Source organism: Amblyomma americanum, chromosome 10 (assembly GCF_052857255.1).
Source record: "Amblyomma americanum isolate KBUSLIRL-KWMA chromosome 10, ASM5285725v1, whole genome shotgun sequence".
Lineage (NCBI taxonomy): Eukaryota > Metazoa > Arthropoda > Arachnida > Ixodida > Ixodidae > Amblyomma > Amblyomma americanum.
This window is the reverse complement of record NC_135506.1, coordinates 80447111-80463885: the sequence shown is the minus strand read 5'-3', so window position 1 is coordinate 80463885 and position 16775 is coordinate 80447111. Positions and strand designations below refer to the sequence as shown.

The following is a 16775-nucleotide window of genomic DNA, read 5'->3' as shown; positions in this document are numbered from 1 at the left end:
TTGTAGTGTTCTGTAATCTCTTGATACGAGATTAATCGCCCTTCTCAATCATGTTCGGCCTGAGCCGACCCATCCTGTACAGCACGGAGGTAGAGATCTCGAGCTGCACTGTGGGCCGCCTCGTTACCGCTGACAGATTCGTGCGCCGGGGTCCAGATGATGTTGATCGTCCTATCAATCACTCCTTGTGTTAAAATTTTGGTGGTGAGGGGGTTTATTCTCCCTCTGCTGAAATTTTGGATTGCAGTCTTACTGTCTCTAATGATATATCTAGCTTTGGAGCCAGCGCAAGCGATCGCTATCGCGGCTTCCTCCGCTATCTCGGTTTCTTTCCCTAGTATGGTGGCCGCCGTGATGAGGGTGCCCTCCCCATCTACCGCCACTATGGTCATGTATTGACTGTGTCTGTCCCCTGCCGCATCTACGTAGGCGACTTCATTTCGGGGTTTACCCCATATATTCTTTCTATCGCTTCCGCCCTTTTCTGTCTCCTTTCCTTATTAAACTCAGGGTGCATATTCTTGGGTAGTGGAGGGATTCTTAGGTGCGCCCTGATTTCCCTGTCAATGTCGACCCTTTCCTTTTGCCCCCTGTCTGTGGCCATTCCAAGATTACTAAGCATAGCTCTTCCCACTCGCGTCGTGCTGAGTCTTTCAAGTTGTGAGGTTTTAACCGCTTCCGCGATTTCTGCAATCGTATTATGCAGTCCTAGGGCCAGTAGCTTCTCCGTCGATGTACAGATTGGGAGCCCTAGGGTCTTTTTTACGCATTTCCTGATGAGCGCGTCTATCTTGCTCCTCTCATCTGCCTTTAGGTTCAGATATGGCGTGGCGTAGCCCACTCTACTAAAGATGAAGGCCTGTACCAATCTTAGGAGGTTTTTTTCCTTGAGGCCGCCTCTCTTACGTGAGACCCTCTTGATGAGGTTTAATGTCTGGGTCGCGTGGTTTTCTAATTTGTTAATTGTGATCGTGTTCCTCCCATGTGTTTGTAAGTGGAGGCCCAATATTTGTATTGTCTCTACCTTTGGTATTTCCCTTCCTTCCACGTACACCTGTGGGTCAGAGGGAGGTTTGTTCCTGAGTGACTTGTCATTATACATGAAGATTTCTGATTTTTCAGGCGAACATTTAGGTCCTCTGTCCTCCGCGTACTTTGAGATGACGTCTGCTGCCGCCTGCAGCGTTTGATTGATCTCTGCGTCGCTCCCTCTGTTGATCCAGAGATTGATGTCGTCCGCGTACAGGCTGTAGTTTAAGTTGTAGTTCCCAATTTTTCGCAATTCCTTCGGGAGCCCTCTCATGGCCATGTTGAAAAGAGTGGGTGACAGTACCGATCCCTGAGGTGTCCCCCTGTTACCCAGCCTGATCACGCCGGATTGTATTTCCTGGAAAGTTATAACCGCCGTGCGGTCCGTTAAAAAATTTTGGATATAACGATAGGTTTTTAGCCCTATTCCTGCCTGCTGGAGCCCCTCTAGAAAGGCTTCGTGCTTGACGTTGTCGAAGGCCTTTTTTAGGTCTAGCCCCATAATTACTTTGGCGTCTTTGGTTCTGGAATGAATTATGTCGTGCTGCAGCCGCAGCATGACGTCCTGTGTGCTCAGATGGGGCCTGAAGCCATACATCTCGTCTGGCCATTTCTCTGTTTCCTCCATATAATTTGAAATTCTGATCTGAATGATGTGTTCCATTAACTTTCCGACACATGACGTGAGTGATATAGGCCGGAGGTTTTCCAGCTGCGGTTGTTTCCCGGGTTTTGGAATCAGGATCACAGTAGCCTCTTTCCACAGCGGTGGGATCTCCCCTTTTTCCCAGCAATCCTGCATGTAGCTGGTAAGGTCCTCTATCGAGTTGTCATCTAAGTTCATGAGCATCTTATTCGTGACTCCATCTGGCCCTGGAGCCCACTTGGTTTTGAGTTTCGCTATCTCCGCCCTTACTTCAGCTGTCGTGATGGGCGCGTCTAACTTCTCATTTGGAATCCCGTGGTAGTCGGGTAGCTCTCTAATTTCCGTGTCGCCTATGTATGTCTGGACGAGTTTTTCTATGAATATGTCGTCGTCCTGTTCTTCGCATGCGTGTCTAACTTTAGCCATTTTGACTCGTGCTTGTGTTTTGGACGTGTCAGGGTATAATAAATGTCTTAGGATATTCCACGTCTGTGGGAGATTCATATTCCTTTCCATGTCAGTACAATTGTTAGTCCAATTTTGTTCACACAGCTATGGTTTTGGTTGTTTCTACCTTGCCTTTTAAGTCGACGTTCGATGCCCTGTTTGGCCTCCCACATGTGTAAGAGTCGGGCATCCGCTATTTCCGGAGCTTTTTCTCCTTCTAGCGTCTTAGTTGTTTTCCTGGTGTCTTTACCGCTTCGCACCAGTCCTCTATATTTCCTATCTTTGTTATGTCTCTGTTTTTCCTAATCTCTCTAAATCGGTCCCAGTCTGTGATTTTCGTCCGGAAACACTTTTTTCCTTTGACTTTATTCCTGATTTCAACCGTGGTTTCCACTATTGAGTGGTCGCTCCCCAGATTGAGTTCCGTATTTATCCATTGCGTCGTTTCTACATTTTTAATCAGGATCAGGTCCGGTGAGGTATCGGCGGTAATGCTGTTCCCCGCCCGCGTGGGGTGTAACAGGTCAGTCAGCAATGTTATCCTCAGGTTATGCGTGTCCTCCCACAACTGTCTCCCCTTTGCGTCTTCCTTGCGACCCCCACTCCGGGTGATGGGCGTTAAAATCCCCTACTATAATTAGCGGCTGGCTCCCGGCTATTTTAAGTGCCTTGTTCATTATCGCCCTGAAGCGGACCTTCCGTTGTCGCGGTGGGCTGTAAATATTGAGTAGGAAAGTGTTTGATTCCTCCTTTTTACCTGTTAGAATTTCTACAAAGACCTTTTCTATGACGTTGTCTTCTAATTCGTGTTCGATCGTTGCTACGTGCCTCTGCACCAGTGATGTAACTCTCGATTTGTCCCCTTTCCCACTGTGGAAGGCGCGATACACTTGTAATTTGGCCGGGCCACCGGTTTCCTGCAACGCTATAGCAAGGGGGGCTGATTCGCGGAGCGACAGCGTGGTCTGCAATACCGGTCGCTTGCGCCGATACCCGCGACAGTTCCACTGCCAAATTTGGATGTTATTGGGCGGTCTGTCCATTATTCAACTTTGTCATGTTCTCCTCAAGTAGAGTCACTCTCGCATTTAGGTTGGCGGTTTCCCCCTTTAATTGCTGGAGCGCCTCCGTCATGAGGTGAAAGTGATTTTGCATCTGTATCTGCATTTGTTGAATCTGATTGGCTAAGTCCTCAAGTTTACTGTCTCTTTCCTTAGCAAAATTCTTAAAACTTCTCTCCAGTTTCACATTTAATTTCTCTAGCTTTTCATTCACTGTCAGGTCTGAGTAGTTTTCCTCCCTGACTTTGCGTTTAGATGGGGGTGGAGAGGTACCCTCGACCATCATACTAATCTCCGCACCCTTGCTGTCGGCTTGAGCGCTAAGAGGGTCGCTTTCGATTTTGTTGGGCGCCGCTATTTTAGATCCGCCTGCTTTTGTTTGAGATTGAGTCTTCACTGTATTGCGCTCTGTTTTTAAATTTTGTATGTCCTCCTTTAAACTAAGGATTGTTGCATTCATGCTCTTAATAAAGTTTGTCAATTTTTCTCTTTCCTCGTCTTTTTTCTCAAGATTTCCGCCCTGGGTAGCCGTGCTTGCGAAGCTCACGCCTTTGCTCTCACCATTATGGGTTGTTGATGCGCCTCGGGCTCGACTGGGGGTCCTGGCTCTCGAGCTCAACAGTCCCCTGCGATGGCCTGCGAAGCGTGCCTTGCGCAGCGCGCACAGCCAGCGGGCGAGGATAATCGAGGAAGGGAACGCGGGAGTGGAGGGGAGTGTCGCTACTATCAATATCAAGAGGCTTTAGCAAAGTACAGTAACCGTCTCACATATCTCGGTGGACACTAGAACCGCGTCGTAAAAGAAAGAGAAAAAAGAAGGAAGGAAATAAGGGTAAGAAAACTGAAAATTGAAAGTTGCATTTTGAGGAAAGGCGCGGCGCTGCGCAGCGGCGGAACACCTGTGGCTTGGTGCTATTAGTGGCACATGCGCCGTTTTAACTAGGGAGTGAGAGAAAGAGAGAGAGAGAAATATTCGCGGCGAGGCGCGCGCTGTGACATCATGTGCCTCCTCGGAGTGCGGTAACGACGAAATCCCAAGTTCGCGACCAGTAAAGCTTCCGATTTAAAAGAGGCGCCGCGGGCCCTTCAGAATAAATTCGTCCACCTGTGAGACAGGCCGCATTTCCTTTCCTCAAAACCAAGTTTATTTTTCCTTCACTTAAGGGCGAAAGTCTGTTCTCCGCTATGATAAGTGAGACAGACATAATGTACTTTCTTTTAAACCTATTTTCATTTCATTTTCCTTCCCTTACGGGTGCGGTTCGGGTGTCCATTGAAATATGTGTGACAGACGTCATTTCTCATGGTTTAACCTCTACTTACATTCAAGGTGAAATTTGAGGAAAACTCTTCTAGCTGCATTCAAGGTGAAACTCGAAAAGCTGGAGTAGTGAAGCTTTTCGCTTCAAAAGGCGATCGTGTACAGTGCGCTGTCAGTGCAGGTTAAAAATCCCCATGTGGTCATATATATTGTGGAGACCTCCAAAAAGCGCCCCTGTTTTCCTTTCTTCTCTCAGTCCCTCCTTTAATCCTTCCCTTACGGCGTGGTTCAGGTGTCCGCCGAGATGTGAGGAAGATACTGCGCTGTTTCCTTTCCCCCAAAACCAATTTTCCTTTGCTGAAAGCCAATTTTCATTTCCCTTCCCTTACGGCGCTGTTCGGAGGAACGCGGCCGCCGCGCGTCTCGAGCGGACGCGCCTCATTTGGGCTCCAGCAATTATTGTCCGGATTACCGAAAAGATCAATACGACCGCGAATATTTTGCCTCTGATAGACGGATAAGATCTCGAGGCAACCGAAGATACCGCCATCGACCAGGTGAGCCAATTTTTGGGCCTTTTAGGCTCATTTATGTCTTCACTCTGCGGGAGCTCTAGCTAGGCCTAAAGACAAGTAGCTGGTCTCCAGCTTTCATTGCGGATGCCATGGCGGCCTTCGCTCGCTGAGGGTACGATCCCGACACGATGGCATAAACAGAAGTCGCGCAGGCGCCTTGTCTCCGCCTGACACTCCAACTGCGACGCAGGATATAGTAGACGAAGGTCTTTTCCCGTCGGTGGCACTTCGTAAACGCCAGCAACGCCTGAACACCTCAGCGGTCAACGGACTCTCCGTGAGTGCCGCTGTACCTGTGCATCCAAATACTGCCAGCTCCAACCTTTAGCTCTCTCAAACAGTGTTATCGAAGAAATGGCGGCCCACTGCTATGCCTTGACTCCGCAAAGAAGATTTTACGATCATCATCAAGCCCAGAGTGACGATCTCCCTGTAGACGGTCCTGCAGATCGGTGAGCATGGTGCTTTACTCTCTGCGTATATAAATGCATCATCTGTAGACATGCTTAGTATCTGGCCCATCTAGGACCAGAATATCACCATCGCCACCACTCAAGACATCAATCCTGCGAACGCTCTTGCTCGCGAATTTGCCCTTAAAGGTTTGGAGACACCAAATTTTTGGTTGGCGTGTTCTTTATTGAAAACGTTGCTTGTTGTCAAAGGACTCGTGATACACGCTGCGTAATTCATATATGTGCGGTAAATAAATTATTATTGTATTCTTTATACTGAGCAATTTTTGTTTCGGTTCTGTGCGCCGTGGTGTGCTACGACGTCACTATCATGAAAGAGCAGCATGAAGAGCAGCAACCCTCGTCACCTAGGCCCCAAGAGCAGTGGCGCCCAGATGGCTGCGTCGTCTGTTCTCGTACACATGTTGTGCATAGCAGCGCCTGTGGAAATCAGGGCCGATATTACGCATCGCTCTGAAAAACTCTCTCAATTTTTTAGATCGTGACGTCAAAATGACGACACCGCGAGATGCCGACCGCGGAATCGGCCAATGAGGAACAAGGTTGCGGTGGTTGGTAGCAGGGCTCCGCCCCGGAACCATTTATTCGCACGACAGGAGACCGCAGACTAATGTTTTGCCGTTTTTGCTGTAAAAACGCAGTGAATGAAACAAGTAATGTTTTATTTTGCTAGGAAACTGTATTTCAAACTCAACCACACCAAGCTAAAGAAGCAGCGTTTTCATTTTTTCAATTAAATTTGCTGCTCAGTCACTTTGTTGCCGCGAAGGTGTGCTGTCAGCACTAAAGCGTGAACAAGTTAGTCTAAAAATAAACATAAACGCAATGAAGAAAACCAGTATTGTTTTATTTTTGTAATAAACTGCGTTGTAAGTGTAATAACACGAAGTAAAGTTAGAAGCGTTCTAATTTTTTTTCAAATAAATTTGCTGTAGGGTAACTTCTTCCGCTGTGAGGACGCGCTGGCAGTGGTATCGCGTGAACATGGCAGCCTGCAAGAAAACCGCTGATTCTATGGCTAGTTCCTGCCCCGCCGCGGTGGCTCAGTGGTTAGGGCGCTCGACTACTGATCCGGAGTTCCCGGGTTCGAACCCGACAGCGGCGGCTGCGTTTTTATGGAGGAAAAACGCTAAGGCGCCCGTGTGCTGTGCGATGTCAGTGCACGTTAAAGATCCCCAGGTGGTCGAAAATATTCCGGTGCCCTCCACTACAGGACCTCATTCTTCCTTTCTTCTTTCACTCCCTCCTTTATCCATTCCCTTTTAGCGCGGTTCAGGTGTCCTACGATATATGAGACAGATACTGCGCCATTTCCTTTCCCCCAAAAACCAATTATTATTATTATTATGGCTAGTTCCTGTTTGTTTGCGTGCCGTCTAAAATCATGGTACTTTGCGGATGTCTTCAGGGCGCAGAAACATCTGATTGAAGGCAGTGAATGCTACTTGCCTGCCGACATCGACTTACAAGCAGCGCTGGGCTCGAAAATTGATGACGACAACTTCACTCGGTGTTCTCGGTCGGCGCCTATCGATGACCGAGTGACGTGTCGTTCTGTTTACTTTCTTTACATAATACCAGAAAACTATGAATCATCGCATAGAAGCGACAGCCGACAGACGGGAGCAGCAAGTTGCAACTGCTGGTAGCTTGCAATATCTGTGCGGGAAATGAGAGCCGACACGGCCTGCCTCTGTGGCAGCACTCTTCTGCCGGGTAACCAAGTGATGCCGCCCACATCGGGCTAAGAAATTGAGGTTCCGTTGGTATTTTTGTAGCTCCGTTCGGTTTATGTTCAGCTGTTGCGGTAGTTTCTTTTTTTGTGTGCAAGATGCAGAAATTGTGATGTTAATTCTCCACTTTCATTTAGAGAAAAAGGAAGCACTTGATTTGATAACTTTGCTATTGTCACCGAAGAGAGAAATAGCTTGTTCCATTTACGTTGTTTGCTGATCTTGTAGTAGATCCAGAGCCAACCAGGAAAGAAGTGGTTTGCTTGTATGGCTTGTGTAGAGGCTAATTGCAACTGGGCAGAAAGTTGAGCAAGTTTGTTCATGTTCGCTGGTACACAGCGCTTGAATTACATATGATCTAGGGCAGTGAGGTAGGTAAGACAGGGAACTGATATGTAACCTGTTACTGTATTTTGCTCAGCAGGCGGACTGATGTTGGTATAGCTGGGTTTGATGAGGGCAGTGTTGAAGGTCTTTAAATATTTTGCATAGTTTCTAACATGCACTTCCTTTCAGGTCGGAAGACCACTTAGGTTTTCTTTTTTTAAATTATGGTCCATCTTATCTGAGGCACCCTATATACAGGCTGCTCCAGTTAGAAAGGAAACAACCAGTTGAAAATGACTAGGATATTAGACACCCAGAGGAAAAGTAGCTTGAAAGCAGTTGCCCTTGTCACACATATTATGCAATAGCATAAGGAGCTTGTCCAGCTATTCGGCATTGCCACTGTCTCGTGTCATCATGGACTGGACTTCGTAGACTTGTGTTACGCAAACAAAGCTAGGTGTCAGATATGGGGCAATAACCGAATGCTCAAAATTTCTCACTATGAAGCTGCTATATATTCTTAGAGCTGTAGAGCATTTCCAGTAACGGTGTTGCGTAATTTGTGATTGTAAACTAACCACTACTCACACACCATCTCCTTGATGATGTGTCTGTGATGTTTACGCATCTTTGTCTATCAGTGCAGATGTTCTAGACATTCAGCAGTCATTGTAGCCACTGCACCTTACAATATTAATTATGCATTGTTGTACAGCTTTTACCACAGAGTGAAACCCCTATCCACATACCATTTAGCAAAAAGCTTAGCTTTGGTATTTACACATCTTATATGTGCCAAAATGTTTTCTAGTCCTGAAAAAGGATTATGTGCACTGTAACATGCAGTATTTATTGTACAGGTAGCCTCTATGAAAGAAAACAGGCATTTTGAATAATTTTTCAAATTTTTTTTCTGAACTGCACTCTAAAGTGTCATATGGTAATTGTACATCAAGGTAAATTATTCTTATATGTACAGTGCCTTTTCTGCAATAGAAACTCTTGTGTCAAATTCTACGCCAAAAAATAAACGCGCTTACTGAATGTATGATGCACTAAAAATCAGCCTTGGTGTTGATTTTTGATTCCAACAAGGATCACAAATATTTCGTGCCTTATTCCAGCACTACACGTTTGGTTCATGCATGTTCCTCACACAGGTAATAACCACAGAAACACCACCAAGCTGCAAGGAGATAGCAGAGAAGGGGCAGGTGGGCTTGGCATTGACAAAAAGAGAGTTCACGATGACGCTTTTCACAAATTGGGCGACCTGCTTCAACACTTTTTCCGCCTTCACGAAGAGACTGTGCAACACGCTGCTGAGGAACTGGGAGGTATACTGGCAAACACACTGAAAACGAAGTGGCAGCCGGTGAGGGCACTTGTTTGTCACTGCAGGCTTCTGGCCGCACTTAGCTTGGCCAAGGGCACAACCACATCACAGTTGCTCACACACTTGCAGATGTGTGTTGTGCACTGACATTAGGCAATAAGAGTGGAAACAGGAACAGTGGCTGATACAACTCTCCACGCCAGCATGTTGAGTCATCTCTTGACGCTAGATTTTCTACCGCAACTGCTGATTAGGGTATGTTATGCCGCAAAACTGGCGCAAGCAGCCATAGAGGAAGTAGACATAGTCTTCTGCATAAAAAAGTGGAGGAGCTAAGCATGTCCTTTCTCAGTGATCACAACAGCCTTACGGGACGCTCTGCTATACAGTAGAAGACTCATGTCAAGTAGCCCACATCTAAGTTTTGCTGAATATGACATTCAAGAGCATACAGACATGCAGTATTGAGATGTATAAGTGAGCACTGCTGTAAGGTCAGTCTTTTTCCACCATATTGATATAAATTATGCGCTATGGCTACCTACACAACACAAGCGCTGTCAGGTGCATCTTGCCTTAATTTCTTCGACAGGAAACGCTATGTATTTCAACAATGTAACATGTGTCCTGTGTTTCTGCTGCAATTATAATTAACAAAAGGGTAGAAATACACTGTATCATACTGTAACGTGTCTGCATTGGTGTAACTAGCGAGACTTATTCTTGTAGCTTTAGCAGATCCGGACAAATACATAGTGCTGGAGCTCAATGTATGCTACTGAGTTCGCCCGACGGGTGACACGGCTCTTTTACTGCTTATCCAGAAAAAAAAATCACCGTCGTCTAGCAGGCCTTTCTCCGCCTTGGAGTCGCCAGACGAACGCGTCGCTGAAGGATGCGGGTCAGCGCCAGTCCACGGCCAGGATGCGCATGTTCGCGCCAGAGATCTGAGAAAAAACACGCACAGCTCGTATTCACTCTGCCCTGCCGCGGTGGCTCAGTGGTTAGGGCGCTCGACTACTGATCCGGAGTTCCCGGGTTCGAACCCGACCGCGGCGGCTGCGTTTTTATGGAGGAAAAACGCTAAGACGCCCGTGTGCTGTGCGATGTCAATGCACGTTAAAGATCCCCACATGGTCGAAATTATTCCGGAGCCCTCCACTACGGCACCTCTTCTTCCTTTCTTCTTTCACTCCCTCCTTTATCCCCTCCCTTACGGCGCGGTTCAGGTGTCCAACGATATATGAGACAGATACTGCTCCATTTCCTTTCCCAAGAAGCAATTATTATTATTATTATTATTATTATTATTATTCACTCTCACTGCCGAGGCCCGCACTTGTAGCTGATCTCATGCGGTCAAAACAGCTGCCGAGGTATACTCACTCTCGCGTTCGCAGCGTAGAACCTCTTGCTGCTCGTTGGCAGCACTGCCCCCAGACTCCTTGATAGTGATGAGTGCCCAATCGACACACCCGAGGATGCCGGAGACGCTTCCGCGGCGAAACTTTAGGCAAAGAAAGCCCACCTCCGCCGCCTTCTCTTCGGGTCTCCTCTGAAAGCGAACAGACCCCTTCTGCGATCCAACGTTGACATTGGTATCCGCTACCCGCCGCAAAGACTTCCATGTATTCCATGTATTCGCTAAATGAATGCTTCCAGACAATTGTACAGGAGTCAGCATTTACCGCACGGGTACGTACCTCCACCAGGAAGGTGTTTTTGATGACTACTGCATCTCGCCGCTACTTTACATATCTGCATCTGTATACAGGCAGCAATTGCGCGTTAGTTCGGCATGAATTAGCAAGTTACGGTTTGTTTAGGTTAAACGATTTCTTCTCTTTTGCGCCGGTTGTGCGTTTACTTGTTTGCGCAGAGCGATAACATTAAAAGAATCCTCGAAGAATGAGAGCGCCAGCCCGGAGATCAAACGCATCATAGCCAGACAACGCATATAGGTCCGACGTTTCTCACTAGTAACTGCTTTGTTGCTTTTTCCGCTGCATCCAGTACTTGAATTTAAATTGTTTTATCTAAATATATATGTTCGACGCCCGTTTGAGATAAATAAAATGGCTAAATTTGCTGTCCACAAGCGACGACGACGACTGTAGCTGCCGCAAAGAGCGTCTGCAGCATTAACCGACAGACAGGGTCACACCGCCTAGCAGCGGCGCTTACCGCTTGTATTTTCGCCCTAAGAACTCAGCAGTCCTTCATTTCAGGTCACTGTGGTCCAAACTACGCTCGATGACCATTTGTATTTGCTAAAACTTGTGAACTCGCTCTCCACAATCGCCGATATCGCACAGATGGACCCGGCGGACTTGCTAGGCCTAGTCCTACCGCAGAGTCGGAAGGTAAACATATGAAATGTAGTCGCTCGTTTCGCTTATTCGTATGACGGAGAAGGTGCAAACGAGAACAACTATGGTCATCGTCTCATCGACAGGAAGGTTTTGCTCGTCCGCCGATATAAGGTGCCGGCTGGTGCGTCAGCAACGGCATATTGCCGGTCAGCACACCGACCTCTGAGTCGCCGACGCAGCGCCTCGCTGATGTCGCGCGTCGCCGTTAATAGTACGTCACGTTACTGTGCCGTGATGTCAATACTATTCACTTATATGGTTCCAGAGTTCTGCGTCAGCAACAATAGAGCTAGCGATGGGTCTGCATCGTGAGAAAGAGCATATAGAGACTCTTTGGAGCTGAAATAAAATATATTTTTATGCGCTTGTTGCTTGTTCTCTTTTGCTCATCGGTAACTGGAACTGTTACCAATGTTTTGGTACGCATAGTCTCTGCGCCGTTTGCGTTCCTGATGGCTGTCAAAGGCACCCTGTGTATACCTGAGCTGTGTTGGGATGGTAATGTTGTATCCTCTGCTCTCGCTCCGTTCGGCGCCTTTCGAGCGCTGGCGTTCTACGTGGTTTGCTGCTGACGATTGTTCTTGCAGCGAGTGCCTTGTCAGGAAAGCTGGCTCCGCTTGGCTTGTGCAGAGCTGATATTGTCTGTATCTGTATCTTGTACAACTGCGACAGTATCCGAGCGTCGTAATTTTGCGGTTTGTTTGCGTTTTGTAATGCTTAGTCACGTTCCGTCAGTTTGCATAGAGATACGGAGGATGGATTCGATGCCTCAGTACGAAAATTTGAATAATTCTAGAGCCGAGTTTTGTGTTCAAACAAGCCTTTAACAAATTTATCGCGAATGTGTCTCGGGATCGATATTTTGCTACAGTGGCCACAGCTGTTTTGCAACTGTTTGACAACGCTTTGCAGCAACCTGTGCGTAAGGACGTGCAACTTGGCGTCAGTTGTGTGGAGGGTTTGTGTTCTGGCTGTTTTCATGTGGATCTGTCTTGTATAAACGCCGCAGCTTTCATGCAATTCGTCAGATTGCCTCAAGAGGAACAGCAGTTCTATTTGTTTACCTCCTGTCAGGCTTGCATCAGTGTATCGCTGCACGGTTTTCGTGTGAGACATCGGAAAGTGTTAATACGTCTCTGATGATCTGATGGGAAAAATTAGTTGGCCTCTAAAGCGAAAACTTTACTGGCCGCGAACTTGCGTTTGCGCCGTGGCGATGCTCCGAGGACGCACATGACGTCGCATTGAGTGACTCGCCGCGAATATTAAAGCGACTACGCTACGGGCCCAGTGTCGTAGAAAATAAGGTGTCGTCGGCGTCAGCAGCGCTTGCCGTGAGTGAAAAATGGCGCAGTATATGTCACATCTCGGTGGACAGGGAAAGGATTTTCCTTCCCCTACGGCGCGGTACAGGTGTCCAGCGAGAACTGATATTGAGGCGTCATTTCCTTTCTTTAAAACCAATTTTCATTTCACTTTCCTTCCCTTACGGCCCGGTTCGAGTGTCAACCGCTATATGTGGGACAGGCGTCCTTTCCTTAAAATGTCCAATGGGCAGCGCGTCGCGCTGAACGGGCGATGGCATTCCGTGGATCCCTTGGCAACGCCGCAACACGCTGTCGCGTCTCACTCTTAAAAGAGGAAGCTTAAGCGTCCTCCAAATTTTTTTTCTCTCTCTCTCGTTCCCTAGTCACAGTTGTGAGACTGGCGTCATTTCCTTCCCTTAAAACCAATTTTCATTTCATTTTGAAGTTTAGAAGTTTATTTCATTTCAGTAAGAAATGAGGGACTCGAGACAAAAAGTGAACGTTAACTTGGCGGCGCTCGGGCTCCATTATCTGGCAAAACAACAAGGTGTCTGTAGTAACACTTGGTGCACTTTGGTGCACATTTGGTGCACTTAGCTATTACTACGCATACTTCAGTTTTTTTGTTGTTAAAGGTAATGACGCAATATAAATGACACACATGATCAGCGAATATTAGCACTTGTACAAAGCAACAAACCCCCAAAAATCCAAACGACACCGCAGAAATACACCTAACGAAAAGCAGAAAAATTACATTTGCGAGAGAAAGAACGAATGTGTTCTTTTTTATTTACATTTTCAATATAAACTTTATTTTGACGATAAGAGTTTAACAGAGTGGGCAGAGCATGTGCAGGCCTTTGCTGGCCAAACGTCGTTCTTACGAAAGGCACCGCCCAGTTATGAGCAGAACGCGAAAGACATGTTCGTGTTGAGCAGAACGCGAAAGACATGTTCGTGTAAGTGTTGTGAGATTGGCGGTCGAAAGAATTGTACTCTTGGAGGTAGTTACGTGCTGTTTGTAGCGAACTGCTAAGTAATACGAGTAGAAATACTGACATCACTATAAAATTCTGAAAAAGCGGCGCAGTATTAGTGTCGTAGTCTGTTCCGGCTATATGGCGAATAGCCTTTTTTGTAGCGCATATATTCGATTTAAATTTGTTTGTGTAGTTGTATCCTATATAAGAAAAATATAGTTTAGTAAGACAATAATAATGAGCGGTAAGAAGAAATGGAGCTTTGCTAAAATACCTACTGTTTTTGACAGGCGTGAAGTTATTTCATTTGTTTGTCTATCCAGGACATATTTTTGTTGAAATGAACACCAAGGGTTTTATTTTTTAAAGAACTTCAGTAGGAGCATGGTCAAAAATTAGATTATAATTTGAGGGCATGAAAGGCATCGGCGACTGCATTGTGAAAAAAAACGGCTTTTGTTTTGGTTACATTTATCTCCAATGAATTAAGTTTGCCTGTATCCTAATTTTCTTACGTCCCGCTTCGGGTGTCCGCCGAGATATGTGACGCAGGCGTCATTTCCTTAAATTCTTCAAAGGGCCACGCGCCGCACGGAACTGGCGATGGCGTTCAGTGGCCCCTTTGGCAACGGTGCAACATGCTGTCGCGTCTCTTAAAGACGAAGCCTGAGTGTCCTTCAAATTTTTTCTCTCTATCTCGCTTCCTGGTCACTACTGCCCATGCGCCACTAGTAGCACCGAGCCACAGGTACCCCGCCACTGCGCAGCGCCGCGCCTTTCCTCAAAATGCAACCTTCAATTTTCAGTTTTATCTTTTTTCTTTTTCTCGAGTTTTTTCTTTCTTCTTTTTCTCGCCCCTTTATCCCTTCGTTTAAGGCGTGGTTCGGGTGTCCACCGAGAAATCTGAGACTATTACGGTGCCATTTCCTTTCCTCAGAAACCAAACAAAACAAGTGGGCTTTCGGCTTGCATACAGTTCATTGGCGTCGACAACGTTGCAAAGGCTGTTCATTTTCGCGAAAGGAAAGGCGCACGAACTCCGTGGGCCAGTGGAGACCTCAATCTCGCTTTCATGTACCTGGCGTTGGTGTCCAACTGCAAAAGCCTGCTTTGATTGCGTTCCACACACTGGACAGGCAGGGCACCTCCCTGACACACCGGGAGGTGGCATGCATTTATTGGTTGATCGCGAGAGATTGATCACCAAATGAACTCTACGACCTAGCTATTGCTGCAGTGGCGCAAGTCAGTCACAATGCTATGAGCGCAAATGCATTCAGGCCACCATCTCTCGCCCGCCGCGGTGGCTCAGTGGTTAGGGCGCTCGACTACTGATCCGGAGTTCCCGGGTTCGAACCCGACCGCGGCGGCTGCGTTTTTATGGAGGAAAAACGCTAAGGCGCCCGTGTGCTGTGCGATGTCAGTGCACGTTAAAGATCCCCAGGTGGTCGAAATTATTCCGGAGCCCTCCACAACGGCACCTCTCTCTTCCTTTCTTCTTTCACTCCCTCCTTTACCCTTCCCTTACGGCGCAGTTCAGGTGTCCAACGATATATGAGACAGATACTGCGCCATTTCCTTTCCCCCCAAAACCAATTATTATTCACCAGCTCTCTCTCACCAACCGCCACATGTATCAAATCACGAATGAGGCGTCCACAGATCGAGGGAGCTAATTATGCGCCCTTCCTTTCCTCGAAGCCATCGCCGTCTAGAAGGTTGTCAACGCCAACGCCAATGAACACAGTGAACGCCGGCACCTTTAGCTTTGTATATCGTGAGATTAGCTGAGCTAATCCTCAATAATGTGTTTATTGTAGCTGTTACACTGTTGATGTAGTCTTATAAGCAGGTGCCAAGAAAGAGTATAAAAATATTTTGCAGGGAAGCAGATGACATGCATAATTTTTGCAATGGACATTGTATCCCAGGCAGGGTATCAAAACATGGTTGTCCTTTGGTTAGTGTTGCCAACAAATTTCTCACATCTAATATGTGCTGATGTCCTTTTCCAGAGTAAGAAAAACTGCTCAAGTATGGCACCAAAAAGACTGGACTTTTGGGGCAGGAAAGTGGATCATCAGCGTTTAGGACTACGCTCATACATTGGTGCCAATGATCACATGCTCCAGGAGCTGTACCGTGCGTTTCTGCCATCACAGAAACCTGATTTCTACCGTTCTAATCATGGAGGCATTTTCAACTTATCTTTCGCCCCAGAAGGGTATGTCACTTTTTTCTTTTTTTACACCTGCAGCTTTTGAAAACATAGCTCGGAGAGGCTGCCTTTGTGTGCTTGTAGACACCTGTAATGTTTAGAAATGTTTAATTATTTAATTTTTGAATCAATTGTTTAAACATTAGGCTTATCCCGTTGCATGTTTTCGAGATTTGCAAATGGTGGCACTATAAATGTTTTCACCGTTTATTGGTGGTGCCCTCCAGCTCTTCATTATTCATTTTGTAAGCAAGCCTGACCAGTTATTGAGCTACCACAATTATACTTCCTGACCTAAAAATTTTGTAGGAAGAGCCCGTCCGAATTCGGAACTAAGAAGCCTGATAAATTTCACCACTGTTGTCTGTAATGAGTATATTTGTGGTGCCTGAGTACATAGCATTATAACGTTGGACATGTTAGAAATGCTTTGTGGCATTATTGGTGTCAGTGTTCAATTACATTGTGAAATTATATAACAGTAGAGGCCACCAATTACAAGCCTACGCCATGATAACATACATCCACTTGCATCCACCACATATGGCGGACACAGTGAAAAATTACTGTAGAACGTTCAGTTGGGCAAGTTGGTACAGATGCATTTTTAGTAAATTAGTGCGAAAGACGTCAGACAAGAACAAAGAAGACACGGGACAGCGCTCGTCCTGTGTCCTTCTTTTTCATTTCCGATGCTGTTCGCGTTTTTTTACAAAAGATGAAAATTATTGTAGAAGAAAAGGTTTAGATGTTTCTTAATTGAGAAGTACGGGAGTTGTGGAAACTTACCATCTATGCTCTTAAAGGTGCACCAAAGAGGAATCTGAACACGTATATTTACTGCGAAAACTCGGTCTATATGTCCCGAGCTTTCTTAAACAATTCTAAGTATTGCCCTGTACAGCCGATTTCCGTAGCCTAACTCGGATTAAACGTAACAGCTCCCGCTTTTTTTTAACTCAACGCTGAAGGTCGGAAAAGCCATCGAATGCGTGCAGTGG

General features: G+C 46.5%; 1 protein-coding gene across 1 annotated transcript in view; it reads left to right on the top strand.

Annotated features, from left to right (window-relative positions):
* Positions 1-16775, top strand: part of LOC144106613 (DDB1- and CUL4-associated factor 10 homolog) — a 168394-nt gene that overhangs the window by 96633 nt on the left and 54986 nt on the right. The window contains exon 2 of the mRNA XM_077639460.1: positions 15572-15780. The gene's annotated coding sequence lies outside the window, so the exon portion shown is untranslated. The remainder of the gene's footprint in view (positions 1-15571; positions 15781-16775) is intronic.